Source organism: Sus scrofa, unplaced genomic scaffold (genome assembly GCF_054392235.1).
Source record: "Sus scrofa isolate SSC_HxYL_T2T_F1_AM1 unplaced genomic scaffold, Sscrofa_HxYL_maternal_Yorkshire_Landrace_v2.0 dam_40, whole genome shotgun sequence".
NCBI classification, from domain to species: domain Eukaryota; kingdom Metazoa; phylum Chordata; class Mammalia; order Artiodactyla; family Suidae; genus Sus; species Sus scrofa.
Window position 1 is genome coordinate 1 of NW_028146964.1, and position 27,375 is coordinate 27,375.

Here is a 27,375-nt window from a genome sequence, read left to right on the forward strand (position 1 = left end):
CTGGTTCAGTTGGGTCTTACTAAAACTTGCTTTCTCTGCACACTTAAAGCTTCCCAGTGAGTATGTTTCATGGGAGGGGCTCTCTTCTGCCAGCAGAGTGTTCAAGCCAGCACTCATCTGCAATTGTTCATCTCTTTGGAAATCCTAAATAGAGCTACTGAACTGTTGTCATGGTTACCTGGGACAGTTTCAGAGGCCAAAATGGTTTTTTTAATTGTTTATTTATTTATTTGTCTTTTTAGAGGGGCACCCCATCATACAGAGGTTCCTAGGATAGGGGTCCAATGGAGCTGCAGCTGCAGGCCTTCGGCACAGCCACAGCAACGCCAGGTCTGAGCCACGTCTGTGACCTGCACCACAGCCCACAGCAATGCCAGATCCTTAACCCACTGAGCAAGGCCAGGGATCGACCCTGCATCCTCATGGATACTAGTCAGATTATTTTCCTCTGAGCCATGGAGGGGAACTCCTGAGGGCAGAATGTTTTCACGGAGGGCAGCCCTGAGCTGAGTATCCTGGGTTTCTGAGTGGACAACTGACACAAGAGAACTGCTTCCTCCTTCCTTCTCCCATGATCCTAGTCCTTAACCAGGAGCCTGGTGTCTACAGAGATCATCTTAGCCTCAGCCCAGGCCAAACCTCCTGCCCAGACTTGATTTAGCCTTAAAAGATCAGGCTGGCCTGGCACTCCCCGACTGTGGCACTGGTGAGCCTCCTCCCTCTACGAACCAATACAGATTCCTGGATTCACTCATGCACGCAACTTCCAGGCAAAGGACACTTGTGAAGTAGTTCTCTGCACTTAATATGTTAATAAGGAACTGACATTTTTGTTTTGCTCTACCTAGTTATGTCAAGAGTTTCTTACCCTTTCTGGAGGTTTAAGTTCTTCTGCCAGCATTCAGTTGATGTTCTGTGTGAGTCCTTTTACATGTAGATGTGGTCTTTTGATGTGTTTGTGGGAGAGGGTGAGCCTGACCTCTTACTCCTCAGCCATCTTGCTCCGCCCCTGGGAACTGACATTTTTGAAAAGCTCCTATGAGTCCAGCACTTTGCATGTCTCATGTAATTTACTACCGCCTAGCTAGGGAAGAATATCCTTTGCATTTTATCTTGCTTGTAGGGGTGATTGCACTAGGAAGTTGCAAAGCTAGGAGTCAAATTACCTATATGATTCTAAAGCTAGCCCTCTTTCCTTCAAGAATAGTAGCCATTTTAGCCACTGAGAACTGGTAGCCCCAAAAGACTGTCAACCGTCTACTGGGCACTGGACATTCATTTATTCAATGAACATGTCCTGAGTCTGCTCCATGCTAAACCCTCTCGTGGCCACCCACTGGGGACATACAGATAAATAGACACAACCTCTGCCTGCAAAAAGGTAATTCACTGGCAACCACTGGTTCTCTACAAGATGGTAGAAAAAGGAGCAATCAGGGAAACCATGCTGGAGGAAATGACACTTAACTGAGTCAGCCAAGTCTCAAGGTAAGTCCAGCTGTGGGGAATAAACAGCAGGATAGGACTCAATTCCTAACATTCAAGGAACTCAAAATTACAGAGACAAGACTCATGTTCATTATACAAAGACAGACAATAAAATCACTGATTAAGGTTTCAAACAGTTGTTCTACATGAAAGTATGGGAGGATTGAGAAACTGAGGCAGCAGAAGTTGGAGCCATTGAGGAAAGGCTATGGAAATGAAATGGAAATCACCTTTGTTCATGTGATCCTGCTTAAAAGTCTTGATCTCTCCCTCCACCCCCCACTCTTGCCATAGTTATTTGTAGCTCTAGTCTGATTTCTTCTTTTCATTTTTTACTCCTCATTTCCTACTAAAGGAAAACACTCATTCAGCATATTTAGAACCTGCACTGAGAGCAATGCATTATTACCCTAGGTCCTGAGGGTGGTCATAGCCATGGGAATGCACAAATATGAACAAGACATGGAATCCTTGTGCAGCAAATAACCTAAATGATGAAAGTTTGAGAGATGTGAGGTCCAAAACAAATGGCCTAAACAATGAAATAATTCAGACTTGGAAAGGGGACTGCAATTCAGGAAAGATTTCATTGTGGTTAGTTTTTCCGCTAGTTTCTTCAGCATTCATTCATTCATGACTCCTGTCTACAAGGTGCCCTCCTCAAAGAGGCCACAGTTGACCACAGGCCCAAGAGACATAAGCAACCATTAAAATAGGGGATAAACAAGCATGAGACATACACAGGGCCATGGATGTTGATAAGAGGGAATTTAGAAGACAGAGTTGGTAGCTTTTGAGCCGATTCCTAAACTAAATAGGAGCTTACCAGGTGGAGAAGAAAGGAAATGGAAGGTTTAAAAGGCACTGAGAAGAGTTAGAGCAGCTTGGTGTGGGGCGTTTGGAGATGAGGTGTTAGATATACTGCTCACAGAGTGGAAAATCTTTGACTACTAGGCTAAAAAGTTTGGTTTTTTCCAAGGAGGTAGTGGGCAGCTGAAGAGAGATCTGAGCAGGTGAGGTCCATAATAAAGATTTTCGTTTTGTACATCTCCCTCTGGTAAACCGGTAGGGTGAACTAGAGCCAGATGGGGATGAGGGCTCAGCCAAGGACGCCGACAGCGGCTGTATCTTTGTGCCTGAGACTGCACGAGACGGGAGCCTAAACCAAGCAAGAGGAGTGGGGATAGGGGAATGGAAGGTGAAGGAAGAGTCTATATTCAGGACAAGGACGTACGCAGTTCTAGGAACCTCACAGCCGCTGGGAAGAATCGCCTCCCCTTCCAGATCCCTCTGGGGCGGAGCTCCGACCAAGGTACGTGATGCCTGGGGAACCACATTTATTCTGGGCAGTCCTCACGTTCGTCCGCAGTTTTATGGGTCGCCACTCGGATCTCCCACGTCTGAACTCTTTCTCGTGGTGCTGGAGGAATCCGTTCTCTTCCGCGCGTCCTTATATGCCTTTCCAGCAGAGCATGGCTAGACGAGATAAACCGCGCAGGAGTCCTCTGCCCATACTAAAGATGGCGACCTGCTGCGCTCACTCTGGGTGGGGGACCCGGTTCCAGGAGCCCAGCCTCACTAGGCGAGGCGCAGACGGAAGGGGCGTCTCTCTAGGTAACTTTTCGACCTTCCTGGGAGGGGACGTGAGTCGGGGGGCGTGGCCTTATCTGAATTCCAACAGCTGATTGGCCTTTCGTCAGGTGGGCGGGGGCGTATGCCCTAACCCACCCCTCCCTTTTCGAACCGGAAGTGTCTCTCGGTCTTTCCAGCTGGTTGTCATTTCGCTCGGCTCGGTCCTGAGGAGAAGGACTCAGCCGCGGCTGCGGGACCCGGGCACCGGGAGGCGGTGGCGGCGGCGGCGGCAGTAGCGGCGGCAGCAGAGGAGGAAGAGGAGGAAGAAGGAGAGAGGAAGAGGAGCCAGGCGGAGTCCACAACAACGACAGCGGGGACTTCGGGACCGGGGTAAAGCGACCGCGGCGGCGACGACGACGGCCCACACAACCGTGAGGAGAAACAAAAGCCTTCTAAATTATAGTTTTTGAAAAAATCTGGGGGGAAAGAGAGAGCAAAGGGGGGGGAGGTCCTTCTCTTTTGGAATAACTGCGCTGGTGGGTTTTTCCTTTTTTTCCCTGTCCCCCCCACCCCCCCTCGCTGCGGAGAATCGAACTGAGAGAACTGAACAAACCGCCCCTGGGTCCCATGAGGGAAAAAAAACCCGGAGCCGCAGAGAGGGGGAAGAGGCCGAAACCGCAGGACCTTCCAGGTCGCCCCCTTGGTCGCCGCACCCCCGGGCCGCCAGCTCGTCCTCGTCGAGTCTCGCTAATCCCTCCTGATCGCGACACCCTCGAGTGGGAGAAACGGGTGTTTCCAGCCCATTTCATGGGGGAGAGGAGGCCAGGGGGAGCCCAGGAACAGCGCCCGCAGCAAGACCTGCACCCAGAGCTTCAGGAACAGCCCCAGAGGCCAAAACTGCACCCCGTGAAAGAGCAGAAACAGGACCAGGAACAGCAGAAACCTCCCTGCAATCATTTTTCCATTAGTCAATGCTGATTTCGCCTCCCACCCTAGATAACCTAATATAATCTATATATATAAAATATAATATATAATGTTCTTAAATTATTCCTGATTTTTTTAACTAAGCTGCCAAGAAAAAGAACGTATTCTCCCTTTAGCCCTATTCTAATTTTTAATGTGAGTGAATCTAAACTGCTGAAGAAGCCCATATGTGATTGTTAAATTATATATATATATATTTTTACTCTGCGCAATGCTTATTCTTCTACATTCATAGATGCTTGAGAAGCTGTGTTTTTGTCATTCATGTACGTTTTCCTTTGGAAAAAGAAAGCGCCTATTTTACTAACCAAAGACTTGATTTTTTACCCTCTTCATTTTTATTCCCTCCTAGAAATAAGCCCAGCTGGATTCATGTCAATGTTTTAAGATTTTTCTTTAGGGTTTGTTGTTTGTTTCAGAAACCAGAATTCCAAATCTGAACTATTTAGGGTGATAAGCTGCGATCTTTGAGCTAGCTAAAAATAAGGCATTTCAAACAAGCAACTTAAATTTGGCATAGAGGATACACATACAAAGACGTGAGACATCAGATTGTCTTTTTTATTATAAGATTCTGAGCCTAAAAATAATAAATGGGGGATTACGGGTTTGGAGTGCTAGTGCAAAGCAATACTGGGAATAAATCTGCTTTTCCAGTCAGATTCCATCCACATCTGCAGCCTCCACACCATCACCAAAATGCCACCCCCAGCCCTGCTGCTTTTATAAATAATAACACAGCTGCCAGTGGCAGCAGCGCCGGGTCAGCTTGGCTCTTTCCTGCTCCGGCTACCCATAACATTCAGGATGAGATCTTGGGGTCAGAGAAAGCAAAAAGTCAGCAACAGGAGCAGCAAGACCCTTTAGAAAAGCAGCAGCTCTCCCCCAGTCCAGGTCAAGAAGCTGTAATACTGCCTGAAACCGAAAAGGCAAAATCTGAAGAAAATCAAGGGGACAATTCTTCAGAAAATGGCAACGGAAAGGAGAAAATAAGAATCGAATCACCTGTGTTGTCAGGGTTTGATTATCAAGAAGCCACAGGGCTAGGTACTTCCACCCAACCTTTGACATCCAGTGCATCGTCTCTTACTGGTTTCAGTAACTGGTCAGAGACAGCGATAGCGCCTTCTTCCTCTACAATCATCAATGAAGACGCAAGTTTCTTTCATCAGGGAGGGGTCCCAGCTGCTTCGGCTAATAACGGTGCTCTGTTGTTTCAAAATTTTCCCCATCATGTCAGCCCTGGCTTCGGAGGCAGCTTCTCTCCGCAGATTGGGCCTCTCTCACAGCACCATCCTCATCATGCTCATTTCCAGCATCATCACAGCCAGCATCAGCAGCAAAGGAGGTCTCCTGCCAGTCCCCATCCCCCACCTTTCACACACAGAAATGCTGCTTTTAACCAGCTGCCTCATTTGGCAAATAATCTTAACAAGCCCCCTCTCCGTGGAGCAGCTACCAGAGTCCCTCTACACCATCTTCTTCCTGGAGCCCAGGAGGTGGTGGATATGGTGGTTGGGGAGGTTCCCAAGGCCAGATCACCGCAGAGGGCTGAATGGAGGAATAACGCCCCTGAACTCCATTTCGCCTTTGAAGAAGAATTTTGCAAGCAATCATATCCAGCTTCAGAAGTATGCTCGCCCCAGCTCTGCCTTTGCTCCTAAATCCTGGATGGACGATAACTTGAACAGGGCTGACAACATTTTTCCTTTTCCGGTAAGATTATGTTCCATTAAAAGATTAAGATGAATAGGGAAATGCATGGTGTAATATCTCTGTAACTGAGAGAGTTTGAATTGTCTGTATTCATATCAGAGCTCTTCTTAGAAAATGCGTTAATTACCAGACAGTATTTCGACAGGAGAAGGGTGTAATTTGGAACAAAATATTCAGCTGGGCTTTTTCTTTTTGGGGGGGGATTTCTTATTGTTATCTTCCCATAGGTAATCGTAAAAATTGGCATGATTATGAATACCAGGTAACTAGTGATGTCATAATTATTAACTGTAATATCCTTCTAGCCTGACAAGAGAATCAGGGTTGGTTTTTCCCTACGTAAGTGAGAATAAGTAACGTATAGATATAAATATATTTCATCATTGCGGAAATTAATGGACATTTTCTGCCTATGTGCATAACCACATAACCTCCCAAATTTTTTTTCTCCACTGTAAAGTAGTGATTTACTGAAAACCAGCTATTGAATTATAGTTTTCTCACTGGTTATATTTTAACCCTGAAGCCTCTCTGAACCATGCAGTCTGAATAGTCTGAATTCATTAATTTGGCAATTCCTGCTAAACCTTTTTGCAAATTCTGGCCTGCCTTGTGTCAGTAAGGACTGCCAGAGAAATGATCTAAATGTTTTCTTCATCCCCATTTATTTTTGAATACTGTGAAACTGTTGATCTCAGAGTGACTCTTTTATGATGCCTTTCACCCATTTGTTTATTTTCCAGTGTTAACACTAGGGGTGTAGATAATTAAACCATTCCTAAAAATAGATCCAGGCAAAGATCACTTGTCTTTCCTGCCACCAGTGTATCCTTATTCTGCAAGAGTCACATTGTTTGATGTCTTTGAATTAATGAGCAAATAGTCTAGTTGGTAGATATTAGATAAAAGGAATTTCATAATTCCCTTTCATAAACATCAGATGCTCCACTAAATTTGTATACTTTGGGAGTATAATCATTTAGATGTGTTTAAGAAATTTATATAGGTGATGAGCTAACATTGAGTCAGTCTTCACAGTGAACCCCACAAGGTAAGCTCTATTATTATCCCCATTTTAGAGATAAGAAAAATTGAGTATCAGGAAGATATAATAACTTGCCCAAGAACACACAGCTAATAAGAGTACAAACTCTAGGTTAAAAAGCGAGGATTAACAAATATATCTGTATACACGTATACATGTGTGTGTACACATAAACATGTGCTACATCTAGAGGGTTATTTTAGAGGTCTTTCTGCAGAGGCTAAAACAGATTTCACAATAGTCCCAATGTCACCAAATATGATGTTAGTCCAAGTAGAATTATCTGTTTTAATTAGTAATTGCTCAGAGGGAGGGGAAGTTTACTAAGAAAACCCCGAGTCAGTCCAAAGAATTAAATATCCCTTCTCTAAAGATTCAGGTGTAATGGTTAGGATGTATCCTAAAATATTTGGTTAAATTTAGTTTTAGATTTTTTGAAATAAATTTTTGCCCAGGTATAAAAAACGCTGTTGGCTTTTGTTTCTAGAAAGCTGTTTTTACTGAAACCAAATAGAGCAATAATCGGGCTTTAGTGGTCAGGTAAAAGGCTGTTTAAGACATTGGCAATCCCATGAAAGTCTGTTTTTTAAAAGTTGGTTTTGATAATCCTTTGAACATAAATTTAAGGGAAATTTAATGCAAAGGTAACTTTTATCAATTATTCACATATTTCTAATTTAAACACCTAAGATGGCATTCTTGACATTTTAGCTGGATTAAGATTGGCTCAGAATTGAAAATACTTTTCTGTTTTGTTTTGCTACTATAAACCAACAGAATGAATTTATGTGCCCTCAGAGTTTGTTTTCCATTCTCAATTTACTGACTTTTGATAAAAGTTTACTTTAGGAAAAATTAAAATTTCAGAAAATAAATACATATATATGCACAATATTAATATTTTGTGGAGTTAATGAGATGTATTTAACATGTGAAATTTTTTCAGATTGTTTCTTAGAGATTAAGCAGATTTATGAAATAATAAAACAGTCTAAGATTGATAACTAAAAAATGTTAGAAACTAACTCTTCCCTTAGAATTGTTGTCTATTATGCTGAGGATGAGGAAAGGGTGAGTCAGTATACCTGGCTCAAACATGGTAGGATTAGAAACTAAGTTGTTGATTTCTGCTCGCCATACCTACTATTTCTAGAAGAGTGTGTGTATTTCTGTGTGTGAAAGAGAGAAGAGAGGGAGAGAGAGAGAGATTGGGAGGTGGGGAGCTGAGAGCAAGATTTGGGGTGATTTGAGAGTCACAATGAAAATAAGTAATTTGAAAAAAATCTTATGACAAGAAATTCCTAACTGGGTAACTGAGTACTGTGGTGCTTACTTAAATGAAGGCTCTGTGTGTGTGTGTGTGTGTGTGTGTGTGTAGTTGTGTTTTAAAGAATTATTCTTTTGAATTAATTTTTTGGCACCAAAAATACTGTTTTGAGTTGATATTAATTACTTGGTTAAATTTGATATAGAAAATTTGAAGGAACATTTGACTAGGAGCCCAGGCACCTAGGTTGTGGTCTTGGCCCTATCAGTGTCATAGCATTTTGGGGCCTCAGTTTCTTCATAAAATTAGGGGGTGAAGAGGAGTGACCTAGGTGATTCCTAAGTTCCTTATGACCATAAAGCAAGCTACTGTGAAATTTAAACTGCTGCAATCACAGGCCACATTTTTTCCCTAAACACTCCTATCTTATTTAAATTTATTACCTTAGATACTATTAATTTTAGGAGAGACATTTATAGATATTATTAATTCAATTTCAGTTGTTATTAGATATAATTCCTCAGGTGTTATAGAGAGACCTTGAAATTTACCACAGAAATTACAGAATTTACATGGCTATGTTATAATATTGGTATTCAATCAAAGGCCAGCATGGGATTATTATAGTAAGAGGAAATAATCAACCTGAAATGTAACTAATACTGGGCATTGTTTATTTTCATTTCAAATGAATCATAAGGGTTTTTACATTTGTTTAATACAGGTTTGGGTACATACAGTGAATTAAAGTTAATGATGACATTTTAAATTAATGTTTTGGCCAGTCTTAACCTTCTCTTTTATCCATGTTTATGGAGCAGGAGCAAAGATTCCAAATATATGGATAACCCTCTAAGTAACTGATATTACAGGCATTAAATTTGGGGATTTTCTTTGTATTAAATTTGTTTCTAGTTATTTTTGCTTAAAGTTTTCATTATGTGAATTCAGATAACATGCCTTAAATCCAGTTTTCAGATACAACTAAACCAGTGTATATGGAGTCATACATAGCTAACATACCAATGATAGTCTGAGGGTTTTTTATGTATTAACTCATTTAATTCATTCAACAATCTAATGAAGTAGAAACTACTGTTGTTGTTGTTGTTACTATTCGCACTCAAGGTGAAGACGAGGATGCTTCCCAGAAACATGTAAGATGAGAAGAAAAATTTTACAGTGAATATTGAACTTAGATAATATTCAGATTAATACTTTGTTTTTGGTACATACCATATACTGGGCACTCAGCTAAGTGCTTTTGCATACATTGTTTCACTTCCTATGTTGGGTTTCTCACCCCTATGAGGTTTGGTTTTATTGTCTTTATTTCAAAATGAAGATATGATGTGACTAAAGGCATGGCTTGACCCTTACATTAAGGGGGAAGAAAATCTACCCATCCTGCCAAACATATCCTGGAATCCTAATGTCAAAACCAAATAATCTATCGGGGCACCTGCCAATAATTGTATTTGAATATAGCACTTCTTTGGAGTGGTGCCTAGATCTTTCTGTCCTTAAAGGAAAATAAAGGAGAATTGTGTGCTATATATCCTTGTACTCTCTCATCTTCAGCTCAGTTACGTCCCCATCTCCATTAGCTAAGAACCAAGAAGTAGGTCAAAAAAAGAGAGAGAGAGCAGACAAAATCTGTCACAGAGACAATCCTAAAACTTGATTGATAGGGAGACATTGTAGGATTTAGAGCCCATTTGCTCTTACTTGGTCACCATGGATTTGTTAAGCTGTCTTAATCAAACAAATAATTCATGTCCTTTAATAAATCTCCTTGCGTTGTCAGTTTATTGATCCTTAAAATTATATATAGCATCTTATACTTGAAAACAGAAAGTTACTACATTGCTTCAGTTCTGAAAAGTCCTGGTGAATTATTAAAATTAGCTAAAGTGCAACCGTATTACATTTTTTGTTTGTTTTTACATGTAGTCCCAAGAGGGATCTTAGAAGTAAGAAAGATTGACTTTGTATTTATTTATATTAGAAGTGGGGACTACTTATATTAGGAAAACTTTGGGAAACGCCTACCAGTTGCAATTTTACTCCTTTTTGTAGAAAGCCTTTGAACTCGGTTTAATTGCTTTTCTGAGGGAATCAAAACTTGGGTGGAGTAGAGTTTTTTTTTTACTGTTTTTTGTTGTGTCTTCGGAGAAGCCGTGGAATATGATCAACACTGTTTAATGTCTTTCAGGAAAAACCTGTTTATTGCAAGCCTACTGAATGTGGTTGTTGCTAGTTGCAACTAGAAAGATGCTACGTAGTTCATGAGTTTATGCTTTTGAGAATAGTTTTTGTGTTCAGGAGAAAGAAATGGAAAAGTAGTCTTAAGGTTAACATATATCTGTTTGGAGTTTTACAGTCTAAATTTATTTTCCTTATGACTTTTCTCTCTCTTGTCATAAGGAAAATAAGCTTGAAGTTCCATTATCACATTTTTTTCAGCGCTGTATTGTACCTCAGTTTTTGGTCCCATCACAGATAAACTAATGTATATAATGCATTTCTCTTTAAGGCAGGGCATTTATAATGTGAGCATTCATTTAAACTTTTCCTGACAAAACTCATATTTAATTGTTCAAAGAAAATTATTCTTGTAGAAATTAAAGTATATCTTTACCATGATAAATTTATAGCCATATATAATTTCTTCAAATTTATTATAGATTCTCATCATATTTCGTAATATTGAAACAGAAGGAGTTTCACTTTCAGGTTTTCAGAAAATTCTTAGTAGGTAGAAAGATAAAGGTATAGATCTTATTTTTAATCGATTTCTGAAGCTGAAACTTAGAAAATTACTGAGAGAGGGTGTTGTGTGAGGCCAAAAATGTAGTAGACCGAAGCACAGGCCTTGGATCTAAACAGCCTTAAGTTTGACTCTGAACTCTAATTGCTATGTGATCTTGAGCAAATCACTTAAATTTGGGAACACAGTACTTCATCAACATATTAATACCTAGCAGTGAAGGGTTACTGTGAGGTATTTTGAGTATTAGGTGGCCTAATTATTTTATTTTTTTGCTTTTTAGGGCCTTACCTTCGGCATATGGAATTTCCCTGGTTAGAGGTTGAATTGGAGCTATATAGCTGCCAGCCTATACCACAGCCACAGCAACACTGGATCCCAGCCTTGTCTGCAATCTACACCACAGCTCATGGAAATGCTGGATCGCTAATCCACTGAGCCATATCAGGGATCAGAACCCACATCCTCTTGGCTATTAATAGGATTCGTTTACCCTAAGCCAACTCCAATTACTTTTTTTTTTAATTTAAAATATGTCTCTCTTGTTGCCACAGCTGCAGCATAGGTGGCTTGGATCTGATCCCTGGCCCAGGAACTCCATATGCTGTGGGGCAGCCAAAAAAGAAAAAAAAATTTTTTTTAAATTCTTTAAATAAAATAAAATATGGCTCTCTAAAATTGAGTAAAATCATGAAATTAATTATAAAAACTTGAGTATCTATGAAAGATTTTGAGCACTCCTTCATATTGCTTATCTTATATATGCTCCATTTGTCAGACTACTCCTTTTGAATAAGCTAGATGCTAGCCCAGGACAAATAAAACATTTAGCAGAATTATCAATTTTCTTGAAGAGAAGTTTTATATTTGTATGTATACCTAAACTTTTATTGGCATTGTCAGCCTGCATCTTTCAGGAGCTTGAAAGATTTTGCCTATAGTTGTAAGAAATTTAGAACATTTGATTGTTTTTGGGTACATTAAAAGAGACTATACTTTAATGGAGAATTTAGAATTGTGCTGATAAGAGACAGGAAAGCGTGCCACAAATTTGAATTGGGTGTATTTTAGCTTTTATCCTGGAATTAAGTTCTGCTTTTTATACTAATTAACTTATTTAGCACATACTTAATGAGCACCTGCTATATTTGAGCACCTCCTGTTATGGACTAGGCACAGGACTAGATATCTCATAAAAATTATTTTGATTTGATTAATAATGTATTACTGATCTGTGCTAATCTTTGATCCTGAACATTCATTTTTTTCTCATTGTAAACTAATTAGCAACTAGCCTAATAGTTATATTTCATTTTAATCCATGAGCCGTTTAAATTTTAAGGCAAGCTAACAGGTTCAACTTTAGGTATAACAGGAACAGTGTACAAATAGCATTTCCAAATAGTTTATTAATGGTCACATTTATAAATATATACCTGTACACAACACGTGTTTTTTTAAGTTCTGTAACAAAATGGTACCACAAAAGGCAAACTTTAGCCTGTGGGTAGCAGGTCTCATTATATGTCAAGGAAAGAAACTCAGCCACTTACAGGTCCTCTCTCATGTTTGCAAACTGAATTTTTATTTATTTATTTATTTTTTTGCAAACTGAATTTTTAAAATGTAAAGCCTTAATCTGAACAAATAGTTTTCTTTCTTTTTTTTTTTTTTTTTGTCTTTTTGCCATTTCTTGGGCCGCTCCCGCGGCATATGGAGGTTCCCAGGCTAGGGGTCGAATCGGAGCTGTAGCTGCCAGCCTACTCCAGAGCCACAGCAATGCGGGATCCGAGCCGCGTCTGCAACCTTCACCACAGCTCACGGCAACGCCGGATTGTTAACCCACTGAGCAAGGCCAGGGACCGAACCCGCAACCTCATGGTTCCTAGTTGGATTCATTAACCACTGCGCCATGGTGGGAACTCCTGAACAAATGGTTTTCATATTGTAGAGAATTTATATTGGGTAGTTTCAATTTGATGAATATTTACCAGATGTATCCCAATTATTGTTTTCTTATAGATCTAAAATAAGTTATATTTAATTCCTCAGTATTATACATTTTAAAGCCATATTTATATTTAAATATTATGCAACATACTTTTAATAACAGTTCTTCCAGGTGTTTTTTGAGGAATGCGTCTTGTGCTAGGCAGTAAAATAGCTACGGTAACCTTTCTGTCTGTAAAGACCTTAAAAAAACCAAACAAGAACAGTTAATGTAAGAACATTGCTACTCAGAAAAATCTCCTAATTATGGTATAAACGTCAGATCTGAGTTCCAACCATGGCTCTGCCGCTGTCTAATTCCGTGACCTAAGGCAAGCTACTCAATTTTCCTGATCTTTTATTTTCTCATTTCTTTTGTCTGATCTTTTTGAGGATAAAATGAAACATGTCTAATATTTAGCTTTCAAAAGATTCTGTTGGTATGAGAACGTGTCATCAAATAGAAATATCAATTCAAAATTTTGCAAATAGCGCAGATTCTTAAAATGTGAAAACCGTTGTATAACTAGCGTGTGGTAATTTGAGCTTGATTTTAAAGAAGAATTTTGTACGCTGAACCATAATTTTTTTAATAAAGTCACTGTACTTAATAGTAGGAATCAGCCTAAATGATGCTCTCATTTTCTTGAACATTGCTGAAAAATTTAGTGACCAACTGTTTTTTTGTTTGGGGAAGAACAAAACAAAAAGAGGTGTGTTTCCTCTTTAGATACAGTATTTCCCACCCCATCCCCCAAGTCTTTTCAATTTCTTATGATAGATAAATTTAACTATATTCAATACTAGACAGAACAGTATGGCAAACTCCCATTTACATGTCCCCTGTCTTCCAACAGTGGACAGTCCTCTTTCGTCTATTTTCCTAACCCTCTCTTCCTGCTTTCATGTTGTTTTGAAGCCTTTCCCAGATATTGTATCACTTCATCTGTAAATGGTTTAGTATGTGTCTCTACAAGATAAAGAGAGGTTTTTTTTTCCCCCCTTTAAAAACATACAAAAAATATCCTCTAGTTATTTTTTACAGGAAGATAGAAAAAACTGAAGCAAGTCCCACATTTCTGTTGTACCTGCTCAGCCTGTTTTCACCACTCAACCTGGCGTGCTAATCTCTAAAGAAACCACTATTGGCCACATCTCCCTTCTGGGCCTAGAAGGGTGCTGGTGGCCATCAAAAGAGAGAGAGATCGATCCAACAAAACACCAGAACATCAGCTGATGACCAAAAATTTGGGAGGAGATTGTCCAGTTTTCCTCTTTTCCATCTCAGCCTTCTCCCACTTTCAGGTTTCTGTGGGCTCAGGGGAAGGATCCCCAGAAGGAGAGAGAACAGGACAGGACCCAGAGCTTTTTGGTTGAATTGTTGTTTGTTAGCCTGTTTTTGTTTTCTTAAGGGGAATTGAAAGGTTTTTGGGGTCTTTTGCAGGCCTTTGGATTATACACGCTTTTTCATCTCTTACTCTTTTTCAACCCACAAATGTTTGATACTTTCTGTGGCCTGTGTGCTGGAAGTACATGACCAAGGCAGACATGCTCCTCCTCTGAAGTGTGCAGTCCGGTGACCTCTTGGCTTTGTGCCTGTTGAGAAGTGCCTTCAGCTCAGGAGCCTCTGGAGAGCTAAGGACATAGAGGTGGGAGCTGTGAGGGCCCAGAGGCTGACACTGGGCTCAGGCTGTCTTTTGACATTGCTGTCAGGGCTCACGAAAGAGAAGAGACCTTATGGGTGTTATGGGTTACAGAATACAAGCCTCAGTTTAGGAATAAAGATTGTGTACATGGCGACCATTCTCTCTGCAAGTCAGGCCAACCCTGATCAGGCCCAGCAGACAGGGAGCAGAGGAATGCTGACAGCCAGTAAACAGCCAAAGATAGGGGAATGGCCAGAAGGGTCTAAATGACTTCATTCCTTAGGGCAGAGTTTCAGTAGTATTTACCCACTTGCCCTGACTAATGACCTCTTGCCCCGAATAACTGATTAGGTAGGGAAAAATCTTTTTTTTTTTTTCCTATTTTTTTTTTCCCTGTGAAAATGAGCTACAGGAAGTAGCAAAGAACAGCTGAATTATTCAGATACAAACAATGCCTAATGTAATATATTCATTTCAGGCTCTTTTGCCATTTCATCCGAAAGAGAAGGGGCAGGGCGGAATGTTTATTTAGCGGGTCTCTTAACTGGCAGCATTGTGCATGATCTGTCACAGACCATATCTCATTTTTCCTCACCCCAGTTTTATAAGGGAGGTACAATCCTTATTTTGCTGATGAAATCAAGGTTCAGAGATGCTGCAGTGTGTCAAGATCACTTGTCTAGTAAATGATTATTTAAATGCAGGGCTTGAAATAGATTGTAATTATTTTTCTCTGCCAGGCAAGGTGAAAATGAACAAATAGTTAGCAAGAAAAAGGGATCTGTTGATCCAGGAACTCACTAATCAAGTCTAGAATGCCAAGTTGTGTTTTTAATATAGTTAAGTGGTGACAAGAAATATTTACCACTTTAAGGATTTCTGATGCTGAAAACGAGTGTGGTTTATTTAGTGAAGGTGGAATAAAAGAAAAATTTTTTCAAAGGCTTTCTAGAGAGACTCAATTCATCAGTTCACATGGGAGCAAATGGAGCCATTGATCCAATTGAGTAATACACTGAAGACATTGATTAATTTTGTTATAGTTTATTATTCTGTTAGGGAGCACTTGGTAGCTTAAGATCTGTAAGACTCCTTGCCTCATTATAAAGTGGTCATAATGAGAAAGCACTGACTGAAGAGGGACTTTGGTAAGAAATATGAGATACTACTAAATGTGGTTTTTTTCTACTTCAGATAATTACCTCTTTCACTTTAACCTCTGACGGTTGTTCTCTGCATTCAGACCTTGTATACCGTGAAGGATTTCATACCTTGCCGGTCTTAATAGATTGAAATTTCTGGGGTCATGACAAGGTTCATTTAAATGGACCACTTTTCTGAGCTTCTGCTCTGAAGTCAGACTCCACCACTTTCTTGGTGACTTTGAAGGCAATTACTTAAAATTAGTTACACTGAAATGGGAGTGTAATTGTACCTACATTACATGATGGTTGTGAGGAGCATAACATCATTCATGTGTGACACAGCCCTAAGCCAGGAGGGACGTGTTAGCCAGTTTAGGAATGATGGTGACAATGTATGCTACACACTTACTGTATGCTACACACTTGCTACAGTCTGTGATTGTGGGGAAAGAGGAGCTTCCAGTCCAGTAGCGGGACAGGGAGAGGGGTAATGGTGGGGGGGGGGCAGGTAGTCTTAACAGAGCTTGTCAATATCAAACGGGATGTCAGTGTGCCAAGGAGATACAGGGGGAAAAGGGACTTGTGCTGCACAGGGACAGAAGGGTCATCTGGGAGTAGAGTCTTGAAAGTTGACTATACTGTCAATTTTTGATGTCTGTGGGCTTAAATATTTAATCCAGAATATTTAAATCTTGGATTAAAATTCCCTTAGTTACTTTTGATTAGTTATGGGCGCTGCTGACATCTCAAACTTCCTATTTCTTTGGGCAGCTTGATACACTGGCATAGACTTTCCTTTCAAACCAAAGTACTTTCCTTTTCTTTCATCACCAGGGAATGTTTAAGCCAGAAAGAGAACCCTCCATAAACTGATACAGATACATAGAAGTCTGAGAAGTAAAGCTCACAGTAATGTATGTCTCTATAGGAAGATAATGTGTAAAGGGAGTAGCTGAATTTTGACTTTGGTTTTTAATAGTGTTATGTTCGATTAAGTACACTTTGTGTTTTAGACCAAGTCTAGTAATGCTAACTTGCATATAAGAAGACAAGAACCAATAATGGAGTGGTCATGGCAGTTGTTTTGTTGAAATTGAACTTGACTGTAATCTTTTCCCAATTTATGCATCTTAGAGCTTAGAAGAGAGGGCTTTGTTTTGGGTTTTGAGAGCAAAGCTCTTCTCTTCATAAGGAAACCTTAAAATGGTTGATGTAGAATATTTAGGCTGGACTGCATCACAGCTGTCAACCAGCATATAAACTATAAATGACACCCCCAAGTATCTAATGAAGTTAACCTGTACAATGGAACTGCTTAACTCAGCAGTTCTCAAAGTATGGTTCCTGGCTTCACTTGGAAACTTGTTAGAAATGTGAATTCTTGGACTGTACCCAGACCTGCTGACTGAGAGACTGTGCTGGTTGACCCAGTAGTCTGTGTTTTGACAGGACCTCCACATGATTCCAGTATACTCTTAAGTATGAGAAACACTGACTTAAATTATCCATCTGGTTTTATTTTTAAAAAGATACAAAATGATAATTTTGGTTTGTGGCATAATTACAGTCCAGTTGTTCAAGTTGATAGTAATAGACCAACAGGTTCATGTGCTTCTTGTGGCTCCTTCTGGGATGTTATAAAACGCCATGTCATCAGTTATTTGCTGATATAGGTCTTCCTATTTTGCTATGGCAGTCAGGATTATTCAGGTGTATATTAAAAGGACAGACCCTATTCTTTGAAATAGTAATTTGTTTTGTCATAGGGTTATTTTTATCAGCTTTGATTTTCGCAGTGGGTTGTGTGGTTTTACCTTTAGAAATTGTTCGGTGAAGTAGAGATGACAGAAACCGAAACCAACGAGTTACTGACAAGCTACCCAAAGTATTAACTACAATTAAGATTACAAAATAAAAAGAGGACTATGCATTGTAATCAAGTTTGCTTTGATGAGCCTTGAAAATAATGGATGGTCTTTTATTTTCATTCATGATTATTAAGCTCACATGTTCCAGAGTGAGAAAGCTTGGGTTTAAATTATACCTTCTCCACTTACCTGACATTGGTAAAGTTACTCTAAGCTTCACTTTCTTCATTTGTGAAGTGGGATAATCACTGAACACTTAATTGATTTAAGATTTTTCATGAGGAATAAATGAGATTATGCATGTAAAGCATTAGAGTTTGATAAATATTAGCTGCCATTATTATTATTATTATTACTATCACTACCCCTTCTGCTCCTCTGCTTGGCTGTAGTTGCATTTGTGTTAGGTCTCTAATTTGTGGACCACATCTGTCATCTCAACAGGAAAAAGGAAGATGAGGCTTCTATATCTCTACTTATGTTTTTAGTATCTCTGATATTATCCTACATACATTTTGTTCTTTCTCTTGTCTACTGAGTCATATTTGCCAGGTACTAGCCAGCACGTTCCTGCCCCCAGAACGATCCTTTCTTCTAATGTATATCTTAATTAGTATGATCTTTTGACCACCATGCCACGACCATTACTTTACCCAAGGCAGCAAAATCTGCTTTGGAGTAAAACTTGCACTTGAATCCTAAACTGATCAGCTATGCAGTAAGCTATCTGTGCAATAAGCTGGATTTTCCCCAGTCTTAGTTTTAATCACTAAAACAAGACTAATACAATCTAATGTATAATAACGAAGTTTGAAGATTAATTAAGACAGTATTTAAAAAATACCTAGAATAATGTCACGTACTTAGTAGATACTCAGTAAAGGGTAGCTCTGTTCTTCTCCTTTTTCTCCCCGTAGGCTGCCAAAAGAAACTGGCAATGGCGGGTTGAAGCAAATAGAGTTGTCAGTGCCTTTTGTTTTATAATAGATTCCTTGAACTCTTTTCCTCCTTTTTAGGGCCGCACATGTGCCATATAAAAGTTTGAGGCTAGGAGTCGAATCAGAGCTGCAGCTGCTGGCCTACACCACAGACACAGCCACAGCAACTCGGGATCTGAGCCGAGTCTGCGACCTACACCACAGCTCATGGCAATGCCAGATCCTTAACCCATTGATCGAGGCCAGGGATCAAACCCACATCCTCATGGATACTAGTCAGGCTCATTACCAATAAGCCACAATGGGAACTTCCTAAATTCCTTGAACTTTTGTGGGAAATCAGGACATCCTCCTTCAACAATTTGTTTTAAGTAATTTTTTGAAAAAGCCTTTTGTTTTGCATTATGTGTAGCATAATGAAAATTCAGTGACTGCCCTTTTAAGACTCTAAGAGTTCATTTTCTTATTAATCAGTCATTGTCCCCACCTTTTTGTGGGCAAGAAGCAAGAAACTTTGATCAGTCATTCCCCTTCACATTTTTGGTTCCTGCCATACTTATCATAAGTTAAGCTGCACATCTTGAAAGAGGACAGATTATTTTAAGATATCAGAAGGCTAGAATACAAACGTATTTTGGAGCCAAAAAAGGAACATTAGCGATCTAATCAAACTCTTTCCTCTTTCAGATCAGGAAAGAGGTCTAGAGGATGCAAGTGTCCAACCTCACAGGACATGCCAGGCTCCCTACTATCTAAAGCTCGCTTCCACTGATTCAGGCTCATGTTCATGTATTGGTCATCAGCTCAAGCTCAGTCAAGAGCTGTCACTTAACAAGGTCTCTGTTTTTATAGTTAATTTACTTTCTGGGAAATGTATTCTAGAAAATAGATAAATGGTTATGATATTTGACCCAATAGACAAGTCAAAAAGGTAAAATCGAAGAATGAGATATGGAAATTAAAACACTTTTGATTTGACACTTTGTTTGTCGGGCAGGAAAACCAGCATTGTTTGTGCTATTCTTATTTCTTGGGTTTATTTGTGTCTACCCCTCCACCTACTTCTTAATGATGTGGGCATTACATTTTAGTCCTTTTTTGTTGTTGTTGTTGTTGTTGTTGTTGTTGTTGTTATTGTTGCTGTTGTTGTTGTTGTTGCTATTTCTTGGGCCGCTCCCGCGGCATATGGAGGTTCCCAGGCTAGGGGTTGAATCGGAGCTGTAGCCACCGGCCTACGCCAGAGCCACAGCAACGCAGGATCCGAGCCGCGTCTGCAACCTACACCACAGCAACGCCGGATCGTTAACCCACTGAGCAAGGGCAGGGACCGAACCCGCGACCTTATGGTTCCTAGTCGGATTCGTTAACCACTGCGCCACGACGGGAACTCCACATTTTAGTCCTTTTTAAAAAATTAGATATTTTAAATGGACAGAAAAGATCAGTGAGGGAGCCAACAAGAATGATAAACTTTGGACCCTCTCTAACAATAGAATGTTTGCTTGATAAAATATGTGGCTTTGAACTCTTTAAATTGCCCTGGCATCACCAGAAACAAAGTGTTATACAAATGTAGTTTATAGTAATTTTAATTGGGGGAATAAGGTTGGATTGTGGGGAAGAGTGCATATCAGACGAAGGCTGGCAAAATGTGGTGCTTATGCCATTGGGTCTTGTGTTTTGCATTCAGTGATCCTCAGCAATCTCTTGAGACACTGTTTTCTTCTAAATCCAGACAGAGCCTGAAAATTCTCCCTAAGACACTGCATCTGAGAGTCAGTACCAATTGATCAGAGTTTGTATATTGGTATTCTATTTACCGACCTTATATTAAATCGTTACAAATGAAAGGAAAGCAAGTATAAGTGTAAAAGGATAGAGGATTTTTTTGTTTTTTAATCCCACAAAGCATTACTGAAAATTTAAAAATTCATTTAGGATTTTAGTGTTAATGTACTCTACCAATTTTCTAATCAGTGGTTGTTATTTTAGCAAAAATCTTTATGTTCTAGGCAGAAGGCTGGGGTTGGGGGGTGGGGGTGAGTATGAGTGGGCTTTGCTAAATTTCACTATCCCATTTAGAAAATTATAGGTGAAAAGTCCGATTGGACCCCTAGCCTGGGAACCTCCATATGCCGTGGGTGTGGCTCTAAAAAGCAAAAAAAAAAAAAAGAGAGAGAGAGAGAGAAACATAGGTGAAAAGGAGGCTTCTTTACTTACTGAAAACAGCTGTCATTAGTCAAACCAAACAAAAATACTGTATAATAATCCTTACCAACTGATTCTCTTCAGTGACTGGCAAAATGCAAGTTCTGGAAATTCGCAGGTTGCTTACTACTTTGGTTGCATTAAAAAAAAAAAAAAAGTGGGCCGAGGTCTCCCCCTCTGCCTCCCCCCACCGCCATTACAGTTATTTTGACTGCTTCCCCAAACCCCTACAGCTCCATAGCCAAAAGGGGGATATATAAAAGCAAACCTCAAGATAAAGAAAAGAACTATTTTAAACATTTAAAAATTACTTGGAAGGAATTCGTTCATTCATTCTTTGAGCAAGCATACACATACTTCCTAACCAGCCAGGTCCTTCTGGGGTGAGGCACAGTGATACAGATACGTAGAACCAGGCTTCTCAACCTGTTTCACGTCATGGCACACGTACAACATGATAATACAGAAACAAATCATCTGCCAGGGTGTTCCTGGCACCTCAGGCCCTTTGGGCAGTCCAGTGTGTTGAGGACTTGAGTATCTCAGCACACCATGGAGTTCTATGCACTGACAAGATTTAACGTAAGACATAGTTCCTACCCTTGGAAAACTGACAGTCAGGAGACATAGACAAGTGAACGGACAGTGAGAATTCATGCCCCCAAGACTGGTCTTGTGTTAGAGAAAGAGGTAGTGGCTGGCCTGATGATGAGTGTGATTGCTGAAGGGAGGACAAGTCCAGCTACTGCAGTATGAGATAGTGAAATTTTATTGTAACTTCTTTCTTAAGTTGTGCCTCAAATACACTTTGTTTCCAAAAGACTATGCAATACAATTTTTATTTAATTCAGTGCTTGAGATGAGGAAGGATAAAAATGGAAGAGTTTCTGCTTTTTGTGAACATAAAGCTTAAAAAAACAATTCAGTGAACATAGCCTAATATCTATGTGGTGGGGTGGGGTTAGGATGAGTGGTCCCTGTTTTGAGGAAAAAGAATAATAGTACAGGGTGCACAGTATTATGGAAAGACAAAGGAGAGATGGCAGAGTGATCAAAAGTTGCTTTCAAGAGGTGGACGTAGGAGTTCCGGTTGTGGTGCAGTGGTTAACGAATCCGACTAGGAACCATGAGGTTGCGGGTTTGATCCTTGCCCTTGCTCAGCGGGTTAACGATCCGGCGTTGCCGTGAGCTGTGGGATAGGTTGCAGACGTGGCACGGATCCCGCGTTGCTGTGGCTCTGGCATAGGCCAGTGGCCATGGCTCCCATTCAACCCCTATCCTGGGAACCTCCATATGCCGTGGGAGTGGCCCAAGAAATAGCAAAAAGACAAAAAAAAAAAAAAAAAAAAAGAGGTGGACGTGCTCTATTAACCTTAAAGTTCTAGAAGTTAGCTAGTAAAGTAGAAAAGTGAGATCCCAACAAGTCTGAAAAAAAGGGGATAAAATTAGATGAATTCCTTTAAAAAGCCAAAGCTTTAAGTTAAAAGGTAATGCGAGAGAAAATATAATTGAGGGAGTTAACTGTTGTGTCTCAGCGGTTCAATCCCTGGCCTCGCTCAGTGGGTTAAGGATCTGACATTGCCTCAAGCTGCAGCATAGGTCTCAGATGCGGCTCAGATCTGGCATTGCTTTGGCTGTGGTGTAGGCTGGCAACTATAGCCCCAATTTGACCCCTGGCCTGGGATCTTCCATATGTCACAGGTGCGGCCCTAAAAAGAAAAAATAGTAATGATCATGAACCTATTGATTGTATGTATAATAGTATAAAATGTCACTAGGTTAGATGATACCTGGTAGAAGAAGAAAAAAGAAAATATAATTGAAGAGATGGTTATGAAATTGTGCTCTTCAAATTTCTTTGGAAGCCCCCCCCTTTTTTTTAATACCTTTGCTGTAGTCTTTGTATGTGTTTATTCTTAAGGTGTGTCAGAAACATGTATTACAGCTTCCCCTTCAGTATTTGAAAATATTTTCATCAACTTTTCACCATCAAGCTATGCTTTTTTTTTTTTTTTTTTTTTTGGTCTTTTTTTGTCTTTTGTCTCTCTTTTTTTTGTTGTTGTTGTTGTTGTTGCTATTTCTTGGGCCGCTCCCGCGGCATATGGAGGTTCCTGGGCTAGGGGTTGAATCGGAGCTGCAGCCACCGGCCTACGCCAGAGCCACAGCAACGCAGGATCCGAGCCTCGTCTGCAACCTACACCACAGTTCACGGCAACGCCGGATCCTTAACCCACTGAGCAAGGGCAGGGACAGAACCCGCAACCTCATGGTTCCTAGTCGGATTCGTTAACCACTGCGCCACGACGGGAACTCCCAAGCTATGCTTTAATTTTAGTTATCTCCAGTACTTTTTATCCTGAAGAATACCACAGCAGTTGGGTAGTTGTATATTTTCAGATTCCTCACCTTCTCGTGAAATGTATTTTGTTTAGCCAGCAGTGTTCCCCACACCCTATCTTCCCTTTAATTTAACTGGCAGAAAAAATCAAGCATACTTTGCCACTTAGTGGTCTTAGAGACATTTGATGACTATTTTCAGGTCTTGGCTTATAAGTAAATATAGCTCTTCTGAATAGCACATGTTGCTTGCCACCTTAGTAGATTACGGCTGGAACAAGTTTGTGCAGAAATGGCCACATTACTGCAATCTTATGTGATTATGAATTTTATTTATATATTTCTTTAATGTTTTTAACCGTATGAGAATTAGTTTGTTTTTGCTTTGTTCGTAAAAGTAATGCTTTTATTGAAATGATACTAGAAACCAATCAAATCAGTCTTTGCTGAGCCTTAGGCATGTACTTTTGTGGTTTTGGTGTTTTGTAAGTGTTAAAAATAAAACATAGTAATACTGTGCTTTACATAGAGAGGGAGGAAATTTGTCACTTGGTGATCAGTGTCCCATCAAACGCAGCTTACTCTCCTCTTTTGTAATTTAATGCTGTTTTAAAAGCTGTTTGTGGCTGTTTGTGTTTACAGGATCGCCCCAGAACATTTGACATGCATTCACTGGAGAGTTCACTCATCGACATAATGAGAGCCGAAAATGATTCGATTAAAGGTAATTTTCAAAATGTAATTTTTTTATTTTAGTAAATAGTTTAAAATTTGTATCATGTATGTAACATGATAAATATGGAAGATATTATAGATTCATATTTTGTATCCAGTCAGTTCCATCAACTTTATAAATGTACCTCTTTTTTGTTAAGAAAAAATCAAATGTATTTGATGGACATCCACTGTAGGCCCTTCACAATACCAATTAAGGAAACTACAATGGTACTAATGAGGGCAGTTCACTGGAAAGATAGGAACCACTCCTCATTTTTTTAAATCTCAGGCAAAACCTGCTTAGTGCTGCAAACCTGTATGTCTATTTGCCAATGCCAATGACTATACAATACGAAGAGTTCAAATATTGATAGATTTTTTTTTTTGGCCTAGTTTCCCATTTTTAAAAATGGTCAATAGGAAGTCTGTCGTGGCTCAGTGAAAATGAGTCTGACCAGCATCCATGAAGATGCAGGTTGCATCCCTGGCCTCATTCAGTGGGTTTAAGGATCCGTGAGCTGTGGAAATGCTTGGGCTCAGAAATGCAGTTGCTGTGACTGTAACATAGGCCTGCAGCTACATCTTCAATTCAACCGCTAGCCCAGGAAGCTCCAAATGCCTAGGGTGCAGCTCTGAAAAGACAGGAAAAAACAAACAAAAAAAACAGGCCAGTGGTCTCAAAGTTAAAATGAAGCTCTGTAGTTCTTAAAATACTTTTTAAGTATTATGTTAAAAAAAAATGCTATTCCCACTTGGATTCTGTCTTAATTATTTTACCTTAAATAAGATATTGCAGTTTGACTTGGCCTCAGGTTCTTCATCTTTATGAGGGACTTAGAATTAGAACTACTCTTTTAATAAGGGATTTAATAATGGGGAGCTTTAAAAATAAAATACAGATGTCTGAGCCCCTTTCCAGATGTGGTGTGGGGCTTATTTTTTTTTTTTTGCTTTTTTTTTTTTTTGCTTTTTAGGGGCAAACCCATGACATATGGAAGTTCCCAGGCTAGGGGTTGAATCAGAGCTACAGCTGCCAGCCTACACCACAGCTACAGCAACTTGGGATCCAACCATGTCTTCCATCTACACCACACATAGCTCACCGAAATGCCAGATCCTTAACCCTCTGAGCGAGGTCAGGGATCGGCCTGCATCTTCATGGATCCTAGTCGGGTTCCATAACCTCTGAGCCACAAAGGGAACTCCTTATGATTTTTTTTTTTTTTTTTTTTTTTTTTTTTTTTACTGTTTCAGGTGATGCTCATGTGTAGCCAGAGTTGAGAATGACCAGATTAGATGTTCTGTAAGGGCCCTTTTAGCTCTGATTTTGTGAAAACTACTCCCTAAAATAAAATATCTTTCTGCAAAAAAAAAAAAAAAAAAAAATCTTATTTTACTATACAACAAAGTTTTATTGTTTTTTTAAAGACATTTGAGTTGTTTGATATTTAGTCCTCCCCCTTAAGTTGTTCGTTCATTTGTCTACTCGTTCATTCATTTATTCATTCATTCAGTGTTTATAAGCCACTACAGCTTTTCACTGGGATCAAAGTGGCAAGGAGCCTGTTGCATCAAGTGCCTAGTTTTCCTTCGAGTTTGGTTTTCCATAGTACTTATGCAGTAAAATTATTTTTCAGCAGACCAATAAGAGTTAATTTTTTAATGAGGAATATTTTGTGGTCTGGAGAGATGAAAAACAATATGTGAAAAAATAGGTTTCAATCTGATGAACTAACATTGAAATGGGATTATTTTGAAGGTCTTTACTGAATTCCTCAGGGAATTCTGGTGGGCTCTAATCTGGTTACATACTTTGTTTATGAGGAAAGATGATCTGTCAGAATTGGTTTTATTTGTGCCACTTCTTAACACTCTGACCTTAGCTAGTCTTTTGGACTCTTTGACCCTTTGTTTTCCCATCAGAAAAATGAGGGGAGTCTCAGGCTCTTTCTAGCAGCAGAAAAACTGTACACTCTAAAATAAAGTAGCTAAAGGAGAAATCTGAATAAATCTTTGGCTTGTACCAGGGTCACTTTCCTGGTTTTATACTGCAGTTATTTAAGATGTTCCCAGATGGGGATACTGGATAAAGGGTACACAGGATCTCTCTGTACTACTTTTTATAACCTGCTATGAATCCATGATTGTTTCAAAATTCAAAGTCAAGTACAGAAGAAGTTTCTAAAGGACATTTTCTTAATGTATTTGGTTTCTTCAGCAGAAAGAAAGCCTCTTTTTTTGACAGCCTCTTATGTACAAGATACTAGGAATAATAATTAGAACTCATTTTCATGATAAGTGCTTATGTCTCTTATTAGAGAAAACAGTTTACAAATAACAAGTATGAACACTTTTTACTATGGATGCTTCAAAGAGGTAAACATCTAACTAGTATTTTAAGAGTTTACACACATTATTCTAATAGTATTAATATTTCCTTGATTTATCAAATACAGTCGTAACAACTCTCTCAGGTTTATTTCTTCACTTCTAGTTTGCTAAATGGCTTATTGCATAAACTTCTGCCTTTATTCTATATCCCCTTTAAATTTCTTCTTACCAATTTTTACCTAAACTAGGTTTCTGTAGGCTGATTTTGTAGAGATAATAAAAAATTAAGTGTGATGACAGAAGGAAAAAAAAACCTGATTGACCTAATGTGGGAACACAAAGCTTTTGTAAAATTGTGACTTATAAGAGGAAGTGTGGCAGAATGAAAAGACAAGAGTTTTGAAGTCAGATAGACCTGGATTTAAATTGCCATTCTGCCACTACAGTTTGCAGTGGTTGTGAGGATTGACTGATATGATGTGTCAATAAGATCCAGCATACTGCCTAGTTCCTTAAGAAGACACTCAATAAATGTTATCGATTATTACTAAACATCTATTGAGTCTGTTTTCATGCTTATCAAATGAGAAAAGCATTTTCAACTTAAGTGTCAAGGTGACTTAAGCATATTAAATGAACTTTGTGTATTTTTTCCTTCCAAGAACAATAAAGAATTCACAGATAAGTTAATGGTCCTAAAATGCCAGACTGTGATTATACTTGATTTTTTTTTTTTAAACCAAGATGATGAACTTTATACCATTGTTGTCTGTTGCTACCAAAATGCAGTTTTGTTCAAGGGAATACTTTATTTCTTGTCAAACTCTCCTCTGGTTTAGGTAGCTGATTCAGGAAAACTATGTTTAATTTCTTTTTTTTTTTTTTTTTTGGTCTTTTTGCTATTTCTCGGGCTGCTCCCGCGGCATATGAAGGTTCCCAGGCTAGGGGTCAAATGGGAGCCGTAGCCACCGGCCTATGCCAGAGCCACAGCAACTCAGGATCCGAGCCGCGTCTGCAACCTACCCCACAGCTCACAGCAACCCCACAGCTCACAGCAACGCCAGATTGTTAACCCACTGAGCAAGGGCAGGGATCAAACCTGCAACCTCATGGTTCCTAGTCGGATTCATTAACCACTGCGCCACGACGGGAACTCCAAACTGTTTAACAGTGGTTCTATTATGAGATTTTGTTTAAAGGTGATAATAAAAGTTGAATATCTTTAAAAAATGCATTTTCCTGTTAAAATAAGAATATAAAACTTCCTATCCATTTTGAAAATAAATAGCCTCTTCATAATGTTCTGCTTCCTTAGAAACAGAGAAAACAGAAAATGGACATTATTTCCATG

General features: G+C 39.4%; 1 long non-coding RNA gene and 1 pseudogene across 2 annotated transcripts in view; one reads left to right on the plus strand and one right to left on the minus strand.

The window, feature by feature from the left end:
- Positions 1-3,950: 3,950 nt before the first annotated feature.
- LOC146394316 (cytoplasmic polyadenylation element-binding protein 4-like) overlaps positions 3,951-27,375 on the plus strand; it is a 68,056-nt pseudogene continuing 44,631 nt past the window's right edge. The window contains exons 1-2 of the transcript XR_014836249.1: positions 3,951-5,763; positions 23,619-23,700. The product of XR_014836249.1 is annotated as a cytoplasmic polyadenylation element-binding protein 4-like (transcript). The remainder of the gene's footprint in view (positions 5,764-23,618; positions 23,701-27,375) is intronic.
- On the minus strand, positions 17,759-20,796 carry LOC146394317 (uncharacterized). The gene is made up of 2 exons (XR_014836253.1): positions 20,558-20,796; positions 17,759-18,743 (listed from the first exon to the last, which is right to left on the minus strand). It is a non-coding gene; the product is annotated as an uncharacterized LOC146394317 (long non-coding RNA).